We start from the raw sequence: 10,932 nt of genomic DNA on the forward strand, positions 1-10,932 counted from the left end.
CTTGGAACCAAGCAAGAAGGTTCCATTCCACAACCAAATAACTCGTTCCCCACTCAACTGCCTCTTTTGAAGGAGTCTAATATTGTAGTTAAAAGCACACACATTAGAACTGGAAGACTTGGGTTTATATCATAATTCTGCCTCATACTAGTTGTGTGACCTTCAACAAGCTATTTGACCCTATTTAGCCTCAGTTTCCTCATCTATATATATATAAAAAAAAAAGTCTACTGTGTAGGATATTGTAAAACCTAAATAAATTTGATAAATATACAGTGAAATTGTAAGATAAAGTCAACAAGCTTTAGAACACAGAATTCATGTCTCACTGTTTAAGAGGCTAGACGTTCAAATTCAGCACCAGCTGTAGGGAAGCTTCTGCCTGTATGTTGACTCCGGGGGAAGAGTCTTCTCTCTTTCCGCTTCTCTAATCCCAGGTCTCTAGGTTCCTAGACAATCCTGACATGGTATCTATCTTCCCCTGTTTGTGCTCTCATCTGTGTCTAATATACTCTCTTATAACTCAGATGTGATTAGATTTAAAACACGTTCTACACTAACATGGTCTCATTAATGTAACAAAGAAAACCCTAGTCCCAAATAGGATTACATCCACAAGTTTAGGGGTTAGGACTTCAACACATATTTTAAGAGGTAACAGTTAAATTAAAAACAGAGATGTTTTAAGTAAATAAAGCATTCAGCACTGTGTTTGGTTAATGGCAAATATATTTTTAAATGGTTTACTATTGATACATTTATTATTATTATTTTGACTTTGGGGAAAAAAAGAAGAAGAGCAGGTAGGGATAAAAGGGTATGAAGAATTTAGCAGACATGAATGAACCCACGAAAGGATGGTCTGCGCGTACTCGAACATCATCAAGTGAATGCTACCTGAAGAACAGGTGAACTTCACCTCTAGTTTCCAGTTCCTGCCACTTTCTCCCCTTCCAGGAAAAGGGAGCCTTTCTGGGCTACTCAAGCATACTCTGAAAGGCCACAGCGTTACTCAGATGTGCTAAATCCATAAAAATGTGCTACATTAGACCTCAAAATCAATATGAATTGCCACTGCAATATAATGAATGAACTCCATGCTACTTTAGCAATTGTGAGCTTTTGTTATGCATGAAAAACTTCATGAGAACTTCAAACCAAACTTACAAGGGTGTGTCTTGTGGATTTTGGCTTTATTAAGTTTAAGCACTACTGGAGGTGCAACATTTTGGGAAACATAATTACAGAGCAGTATTTTCTTAGTAGGTTTCTGGTTTTGCTATTTTATTTTTAAGCTTTTCTCGTTTTTTATTTTATTTGCACCTCCAGAGATTCAAACTGCAATTGAGATGGGTATTAAAAGACAATCATTATCTCAAGCCCAGAGGACGCAGACTCAGCATGCTGCCTATGAGACTCTTGATTTAAAGTGGTGTTAAGAGGGTTTTTAATTACTCAGCTTTGGACTCAGGTATCACCTTCTGACAAAACAGCAAGGGTGGAACAGCTTTCTAACTGGATTAGATAACTTCCCCCACTGCCAGCCCCAGGACTGGGAGCCATTTTACCACACAGAAGAAGCTATTTTAAACTAGCTCATTAGGGGAGGCGGGGAAGAGGCACTATTGAGAGTTCCTCTAGGCCTAAGGGAAGAACAGGGAGAGAAAAGTAGGAAGCTCATCAGCAGGCAACATCTCAACATTTTCATCACCAAAATTCTTCCTCTTACAAGGAGTTCCTCAAACTATGTGGACTTTGAACTTATAAGAACATGGGAAAGAATAGCAAATGTATGCAAAGTCACATTTCTAGAATATAATGGAAGGTGGATGGGAAACCAGTTCTGCCTATGATTTGTTGTGTACTCTCTTCTTCATTGCAGGGCCAGCTCTGTGATTTGTTTTAGAACATATATGGACAGCAAATGGATGAGGAGTTAATGCTCACAAAGACCTGAGTTCTAATCCCAGCTGGGCCACAAGCGAGTTTCGGCAAGTTCTTCAGGGACTTTAAATTTACTTTCCTCACCGGTGAATAGGGCATATTAGAAGTCTTGGCCATCTAGAATTTTTGTGAGAAATAAATCAAACGCACGTAAAGGTGCTTAGTTGTTGTTGTTGTGAAGTGCTGTTGAGTTGGTTCCAACCCATAGTGACCCTGTATAGGGTTTCCTAGGAGCAGCTAGTGAGCTTGAACTGCCGACCTTGCAGTTCAAAGGGCTTTACATTCTGGCGCATTAACCCACAGCACCACACCAGGACTCCATAGTTGTTAAGTGCCATCAAATCGGTTCTGACCCATAGCAACACTATATAGGGTTTCCAAGGAGCAGCTGGTGAGCTTGAACCACTAACCTTGCAGTTCAAATGACGTTGTAGCCTGATGCATTAGCCCACAGCACCACACCAGGAGTCTGTAAAGGTGCATGGCATGCAGTAAATGCCCATTTGCGTGCAGTAAATAAGTGGCAGCTATAATTTATGATGTAGTTTATGAGAGTGGCCTTAGAATGAGCCATTCAAGAGCTTCACTCGGCTCCTGTCCTAAGTCAGCCTTCAACCAAGCATGTCTTCAGTTGGACTCCACTTCAACATTGCATCTGTGAGGAGGGTCCCTCTATCACACAAGCCCTGGCCACCCTACTTTTCACCTCTATCATCTCTCACCCCAAATCAAACACAAATTTCCTTTGTAGCCATCCTTCTTACCCATCCAGCCTTCAAGCTCCTGTACTTAAAAAATAAAAAACAGCAGCAGGTTCAAAGTATAGAAAGTCAAGCAAGAGCTGTGTCTTGAAGGAGACAAGCATGAAGGAGCTCAGTTTCAAGGGAGTGTAGTGGTTACTAGAGCCAGGCCAGCCTCATGGTCATGTGACCTCAGCAGCCACACAGGGCCCATGCTTACAAGGGCCCATGCTTGGTGTGGCGCTGTAGGATAAGCACTGAACTGCTAACCACACGATCAGTAGTCCAAACCCACCAGTCGCTCCTCAGAAACCCTGTACAGTGTTGCTATGAGTCAGAACCATTTCAATGGCGCTTAAGAACAACATTGCTACCTTGAGATTGTTCATGTGTTTTTTTTAACAAGAAACCCCATGTGCTTATTTTGCATTGGACCCATAAATCCTAGCACAGATCTTGCAAAGAGGAAGAAAGTACAGAGACAAAGGTCGAGCTGTTTCCTATCCCAGTTTCACTACATTCTAGTAATGTGATCTCGCATGTTTTCAACACATATTTTATTAATTGCTGACTGAGTACCAGCCTCAGTGTTCTCATTTGTAAACTGGGCATGATATCAGGGGTTCTTAGGAGCAGTGAGACACTTAGCATTGTGGAAGCATACAGTGAGTGTCTCCCCAGTATCAACAATTAATTGATACTTGTTAAAAAGTAATCTAGTGATGAGGACAGGAAGAAACAAGAGAGCTTCCAGCAGAGTGAGCGAATGACTGACTCCCTTCATTCTAAATCACTGGGCCTTATTTGGAGACACCTAACCCTGGAGTCCTGGTGTGGCACTGTGGGTTAACGTGCCAGACTGAAAAGCCATTTGAACTTCAAGGTAGGCAGTTCAAGCTCACCATCCGCTCCTTGGAAACCCTATACAGGGTATCTATGGGTCGGAACTGACTTGATGGCACTTAACAACAACAAACCCTATACACCAGTAACAAACCCTATACACGGAGTCCTGGTGTGGCACTGTGTGCTAATGCGACAGACTGCAAAGTTGTTTGAACTGCAAGGTTGGTGGTTCAAGCTCACCAGCTGCTCCTTGGAAACCCTATAAAGGGTCGCTATGGGTTGAAGTCGACTCAATGGCAATTAACAACAACAATGGATGACAACACTCCAAAAGGAAATGTGGTGGATACAAATGTAAGTAAAAGTGAAGGCTGTCCCCGTGAGGGTCCATCCTACAGGAGAGAGAAAATCACTTCTTCACCTCGCTGAGCCTTAGCAATCTCATCTGAAAAATTGGGAATATAAGGATACTTCTCAGGGTTATCATTAAGATTCGGTGAGATCATTGCCTGGCATGTATAAATACACCATTAATGAAAACTGCCATCGGTACCATATCACCATCACCACCCTCATCCAGAATATGAAAATCCTCTTTAAGACTACTTCTTAACTCTAGTACAGGGCTGAAACCCAATCACTTACATTCATACCTCAGGTCAGTCACTTGCTAGTTGTGTGACCATGGCAATTTTTGCATCTATTCTGTTTGAGCTTCAGTTTCCAACCTGTAAACAGAGGAGCATATTCGCACTGACCTCTCAGGGCTCTGGGGAGAGCTCTGTGTGTGGTTTCACAGGGCGGGCTGAGTGCAACACTCGGTAAGCAATGGCTAATTTGTTTTATTTTCTTAAATACTTGAGTATCCATTTCGTTCTCATATGAGGAGAGTAGAACCTGACCCACTGATGAGTTTTAGAGCCTTCATTCCATATTAGAGCTCATTTCCTTCACTTCCAAACTTGAATCCTCCTATTTTTCCAAAGTAGAAGGAGTTTTATTTTACTTTTAATATTATAAGTAGCATTTTATTGTTAAGTGCCATTCTGTTGGTTCCAAATCATAGTTACCCTGTGTAGGGTTTCTGAGGAGTGGCTGTGGGTTTGAACCACCAACCTTGTGGTTCAAACTGGCCTTGAGTCCAGTGCATTATCCTACAGCGCCACACCAGGATTCTTATAAGTGGCATGTTCATGATAAAAAAGAGAGAGAACTTAAAATAATGTCAAAATGTGGAAAGTAGAAAGTCAGTCCTACAAAGTCATATGGAGTCCTGGTATGGTGCTGTAGGGTAAGCACTGGACTGCTAACCACAAGGTTGGCAATTCAAACCTACCAACTGCTCCTTGGAAACCCTAGACATGGTCGCTATGAGTCAGAACTGACTCAATGGCACTTAACAGCAATAAGATAATGTCATTCACCCAAAGATAGACACTGTTAATTGTTTGGTGTGCATTCTTCTACTACGTCTTTTGTCTTTTGTTTGTTTGTTTTTCAAGTTTCTTTTTTGTTACTGTAAAAATGTAGCAACACCAAAGACACTAAGATGATCCGGATTCACAGCAACTCTGTAAAATAGAGTAGAACTGCCTCATAGGGTTTCCAAGACTGTAGGATGAGCACTCGACTGCTAACCACTAGGTTAGTGGTTTAAACCCACCAACTGCTCCTCAGAAACCCTATATAAGGTCACTAACAAGTCAGACCTGACTGACGGCGCTTAACAACAACCATCTTTATGGAGGCCAACTGCCATCTCTTTCTTCCAGTAGGTTACACGGCATTTGTCAATTCATGTGTACAATTCAGGGGCACCAATTACATCAACCCGTGGCTTCCAAGGAGTACTCTGGCCAGGGATTGACTTCATCTCTCATACTTCAGACATACTATCAGGAGGGACCGGTCACTGGAGAAGGATATCATGTTGGGTAAAGTGGAGGACCAGAGAAAAAGAGGAAGACCCCCAATGAAATGGATTAGCACTGTGGCAGCAGTGATGGGCTCAGACAAGGCAATAATTATGAGGTTGGTCCAGGACCAGGCACTGTTTTGTTCGGTTGTGCATAAGGTGGCTATGAGTCAGTACTGACTCACTGGCACCTAACATCGATTATATCAATCATGTTTTATAAATGTGTTGCTGTTGTTTAACGTCATCAAGTTGGTACCAACTCATAGCAACCCTGTATAGGATTTCTGAGGAGCAGGTGCTGAGTTTGAACTGTCAGCCTTGTGGTTTGTAGTCCAGTGCTGAGCCTACAACACCACACCAGGAATAACGTAGTGGTTACGAATCAGGCTGCTAACCTCAAGGTCAGCAGTTCTAAACTGCCAGCTGTTCCTTGGGAGAAAAATGATGCTTTCTGCTCCTGTAAAGATTTACAGCCTTGGAAACTCCTAGGTTGCTAAGAGTCGGAACCAACTCTACAGCACATAACCAACAACCAACCGTATAAATATAATCCTCTATACAATGTGTTTTCTCTTTTTTACTTAAGAGTACATTGGTATTGTTGTTAACGTTGGGTTTGAGTCCGTTTCAACTCCTGGCCATCTTGTATAGGGCTTCTAAGAAGTGGCTAGTGGATTTGAACTGCCAATCTTGAGGTTAGCAGTCCAGGGCTTATCCTACAGTGCCACTCTAGTACTCCACAGTACATTGTTGACAACTTTTATTTCAATATTATTGGATCTACCTGGTTCCTTGTATATTTCACATCAATACTATTGTGTCAACTCACCATTTCAACAATTCAGATTCCATGGATCAACAGGCCATACTTTACTAATTCTCTAACCATGGAATTTTAGATCATTTCTCATTTTTTTTTTTTTATGATTCTACACACATCACTTCAAATGCGTCTATACAACACATCTTATTATGATAAATTTCTAAAGATGGAATATCGGAGTTGTAAGTAACCAAATCAAATCAAACCCACTGCCATAGAGTTGATTCCAACTCAAAACAATGCTGTCTAGGATTTCTAGGCTGGGCACCTTCTTTACTGGAGCAGAAAGCCTCAGCTGGTGGGTTTGCAGTCCATGTTTTTAGCAGTCCAGTGCTTATCCTACAGCACCACCAGGGTTTCTTACAGAAATTTGGGTATATATAGCCAGAGCACCCACCAAAAAAATATGTTTCTTTAAATATATTTTATCTCCCCCTTTTTCTATCTGTGGTCACCTTTTACTTTTGGTTATATTATTTTCTATCTGCAATTTAAATATTCATCTTTATACTTTTGGAATGTCTGATAGCCAAAAAAAAAAAAAAAAATTCAGTGATTTCCTGATAAGCAATGGGTTGAATTTGCCCAACAATTCATAGTGGTCACCCCTAGTCCAGGGTTCTGCCAACATCAAAGCCCTGGAGTGGCATGCCAGCTCTGCTTTTAAAGAGTTCTGTGACCTCAAGCCAGTTGCCTAATTCTCTGAGCCTGTTTGATCATTTGTACCAATAACAAAACTCTCTTCAAAGAACTACTAAAGAGCTCGGATGCAAACTTCATGTGAGTATTTCAACAGAAAGCCAAGCGAAGATCACATGCTAGTGACACTTAGGCCTCTGTCCCCATCACTATTTTCACATTCTGTCCTTCCATCCACTTCGGCCTCTTCAGAAATTACTTACCCCAAGAAGAGGCCTGCTTCCTGTGCAAACACTCTCCAAGACAATTAGGACTCACCCTGACTCCCTAGATTTGTGCAACAATGCATTCCATGCTTCTAGGAACATTAACCATGACTTGGTGACACCATCCCAAAAGAGACCAATTGGCTATGAGATGGCAAACGATGACTTCATTGGGAAGGCCATTAATCATAATTATGAAATAATGAAATGGCTGTCAATTTGCCCATGCCTAATAACACCTAGTTAATAAGAGGGTCCTTTGATTTCTCACAGTGGAAATGGATGGCATAGGATGCTGTTTCTGGGAGAACATTACACGTCTTGGATGGCTGCAATGCCTTGGCCAGTGGAAGCCACTCGCCTCTTGGCAGGATGCCTCAGCAGTACTCTATGAGCCGTGCAATAACCTTTGTGAAATGCACTGCTGCTCCTGTCTTATTGCTTAATTAATCCACTTCTAATTGATATGGCAAAGCATTACCATGGCTGCTTCCCTGCCGTGAGTGCCCATAAAAACATATTTGCCTTTTTTAACAGGACTCTCGAAACAATGTCAAGAACAGGAACTTCTAGGTGACATCATACTAGGTCAAGAAATGTGAGTTTGACTTTGGTCAAATATTATCCTGACAGTTATAAAAATGTGTGTTTCTTTTCTATGTCCTCTGAAAGCATTATTATATTTCAAAAGGTTTTGATTCCAGGGAGATGGAGGAAAGATGAAGGGAGGAGAGGAACTAATTGGTGCATGGAGACTGATACTGCTTCTTGTATTTTCCCTTCTTATTCCTTTCTCCAAATCATATCACCATGATCAAAAGACCTCCGTCAAGGACCTAACTGAGCAGTATTCTGTGTCCTCAAAGATAGTCATTTCCACGTCAGTCATTTCGAAATGTTGGTCAGAGGAGGTTTTAGAGTAAGTTTAAACCCCACCCTGATGGCATGATGGTTAAGCACTCAGTTGATAACTGAAAGGTTGGGGATTTGAACCTACCCATTAGCTCCACAGGAAAAAAGACCTGGCAATTTGCTCCTATAAAGATTACAGCCTAGGAAAGCCTATGGGGCAATTCTCCTCTCACATGGGGTTTCTATGAGTAGAAATCAGCTTGTTAGAACGCAACTCTCTCTCCCTAGCTGGGGGATCTCCCACACGCTACCTCACTGGTACCCAATTTTTGCTTTTTTTCATTTGGCCCCTCTAAAGCACAGAACAGCAAGTCAGGCCGCAGCTGGGACCAAAGTCTTTACAAAATTATGTATGCTTAGAAAATATTTTTAAGTTGGTGTCTCTCTAAGTCTGTCCAAAGTGATCCTCAGGCACAATCAAGTTTGAGACGTATGAAAGGAGCATCTAAATCAGAAGTTGACAAACTAAAACCCGAAGGATAAATCCAGCCCACTGTCTGTTTCTATAAATAGAGCTGAATGTACACGCATCCATTTGTGTATTGGCCAGTAGAGTTGAGGGAGTGCAATAGAGACAGTATAACCCACAAAGCCTAAAATGCTTTCTCTCTGGCCCAATTCAGAAAAAATTGGCTGAACCTGGTCTAGATGCAAAATTTTGCTCATTCCACTCCCTCACTTTGCAGGATAACTATCAAATCCTTAGCAGCGAATAGAGAATTCTAAAGCACACTGCTTGCCTGTAGGGTTGGCGCCATTCAGTTGTAATATTAAACCTCTGCAATCTTAATTTAGGTTAATGGAATTGTTTGTTGCTAAGAGAACTAAAAGGGTTCTTGGTGTACATCTTACCTAGAAGTTAGCTTCTAAAACTCAGCTGTAATTGCACTTGGTATTTGATTCCCTAAAGACAATACCCCTCTTTCCTAAATTGGAGGCAAAAGTCAGGAATGGGGTGGGGTTTCCACACAGAAACAAGGCCATTGAGGCTAGTTCTAGGGGGGTAGCCTGGGTTCCTATGGGAGCTGGCAAAGCTTGAAATTCTAAAGTGAAGAGAACTCTGCGAAGGTGCATTTCAGAGGTTCTCCTCTCCAGAACTTGCAGGAAACCTTTGACAACCAACCCCCTATCAAGTCCTAATTTTATCTCCTTTCCCTTGCCAGCACAAAGAACCTCCTCAAAATGCAAGCAAACTTGAGGTCTTTGCTTCCTGCGCATGACTGGAAGACATTTCAGAGGCGATGTTAATCATGTTGACTTTGCATGACCTCCCCTTTTGTGGCCTCATGTTGATAATGACAAACCAGTCAGTAGCTGTCTCAAGGTTCGTGGCTTCTAAAGGAGATCTGGTAGCGTAGTGGTAACGAATCGGGCTGCAAACCTCAAGGTCAGCAGTTCGAAACTACCAGCCGCTCCGTGGGAGAAAGATGCGGCTTTCTGCTCCCGTAAAGATTTATAGCCTCGGAAACCCTGTACAGGGTCACTATGAGTCGGTTCCAACTCCACAGCACACAGCAACAACAAAAGGAGGCCAGGAAGGGGTGTGCGGAGAGAGTGCTTTGTTTAAGAATTAGGAGTCCTTCCAGGCCTCACCAGCTGGTGGCAGCCAAAGCTTCTGGGAGACAGGGCCCCCTTACCATGGCATCCTTGTTAGCCTCCACTGAGAAAGCTGCCCCACTTGATAAAGATAAAGAACACGTGACATTTATGCACCTCCTATCCCTGGACAGCTGCCAGCATATACTCTAGATACGAGCTGCTAACAGCATGATCTCTAGATGCTAACAGTCACTAGTATGGGTTCTAATACAAACAGCCACCACTATGGATGGACTCCAGAGAAAACTGCAGCCCACATGGGCTCTAGATGCACACAGTCGCTGGCATGACTTCTAAATACAAACAGCCAGCACATGACCTCTAGATGTAAACTGTCACCAGCATGAGCTCTAGACATACTCACCAGCATGAATTCAGACACAGATTGCCACAGGATTGGGTCTAGATACAAAATGCCACCACCATGGGCTCCAGATATAAACTGCCACCGAAATTGGCTCCACAGACTACCACCAGCATGGGCTCTAGACACAAACAGCCACCATCACAGACTCTAGATATAAACTCTCACCAGCATCAACATAAACACAAACTGTCATTACCCTGGGCTCTAGACACAGACTACCACCAGCATGGACTCTGCATAGAAACTGACTACACCATGAGCTCGGGATACAAACTGCCACCAGATTGGGCCCTAAACACAGCATAGGGGCTAGATATAACCAGAAAAACTTCTAGATATAAACTGTCACAAGTATGGGGTATAATTATAAACTGCCACCAACATGTGCTCTAGACACAAACTGCCAACAGGATGAGCTCTTCTAGATAAGAACTGCCCCCAGCATGAGTTCTAGATACAAACCTTCACCACCATGGGCTCTGGGTACAAACTGACAACATATGCTTTAGACACAAACTGCTACCAGGATAGGCTCTAGATACTGCCAACTGCCAACACGATAGGCTCTTGATACAAACTCTCACCAGCATGGGTTTAGACACAAACTGTCACCACCGTAGATCTAGACACACACTGTCACCTACATGAACTCTGGATGCAAACTTGCACTACAGTGGGCTCTAGAAACAAATTGACAACAATATGTGCTCTTAATAAAAACTGCCACGCAAATGGGCTCCAGACACAAGCTGCCACCAGCAAAGACTCTAGATAAAAACCCTCACTAGTATGGACACAGACACAAACGGTCACCACCGTGGGCTCTAAAATCAAACTGCCACTAGAATGAGCCCTTGAGAAAAACTGCCTCAGCATGG

The sequence above is a fragment of the Chrysochloris asiatica genome, unplaced genomic scaffold, assembly GCF_000296735.1.
Source record: "Chrysochloris asiatica unplaced genomic scaffold, ChrAsi1.0 scaffold00055, whole genome shotgun sequence".
Lineage (NCBI taxonomy): Eukaryota > Metazoa > Chordata > Mammalia > Afrosoricida > Chrysochloridae > Chrysochloris > Chrysochloris asiatica.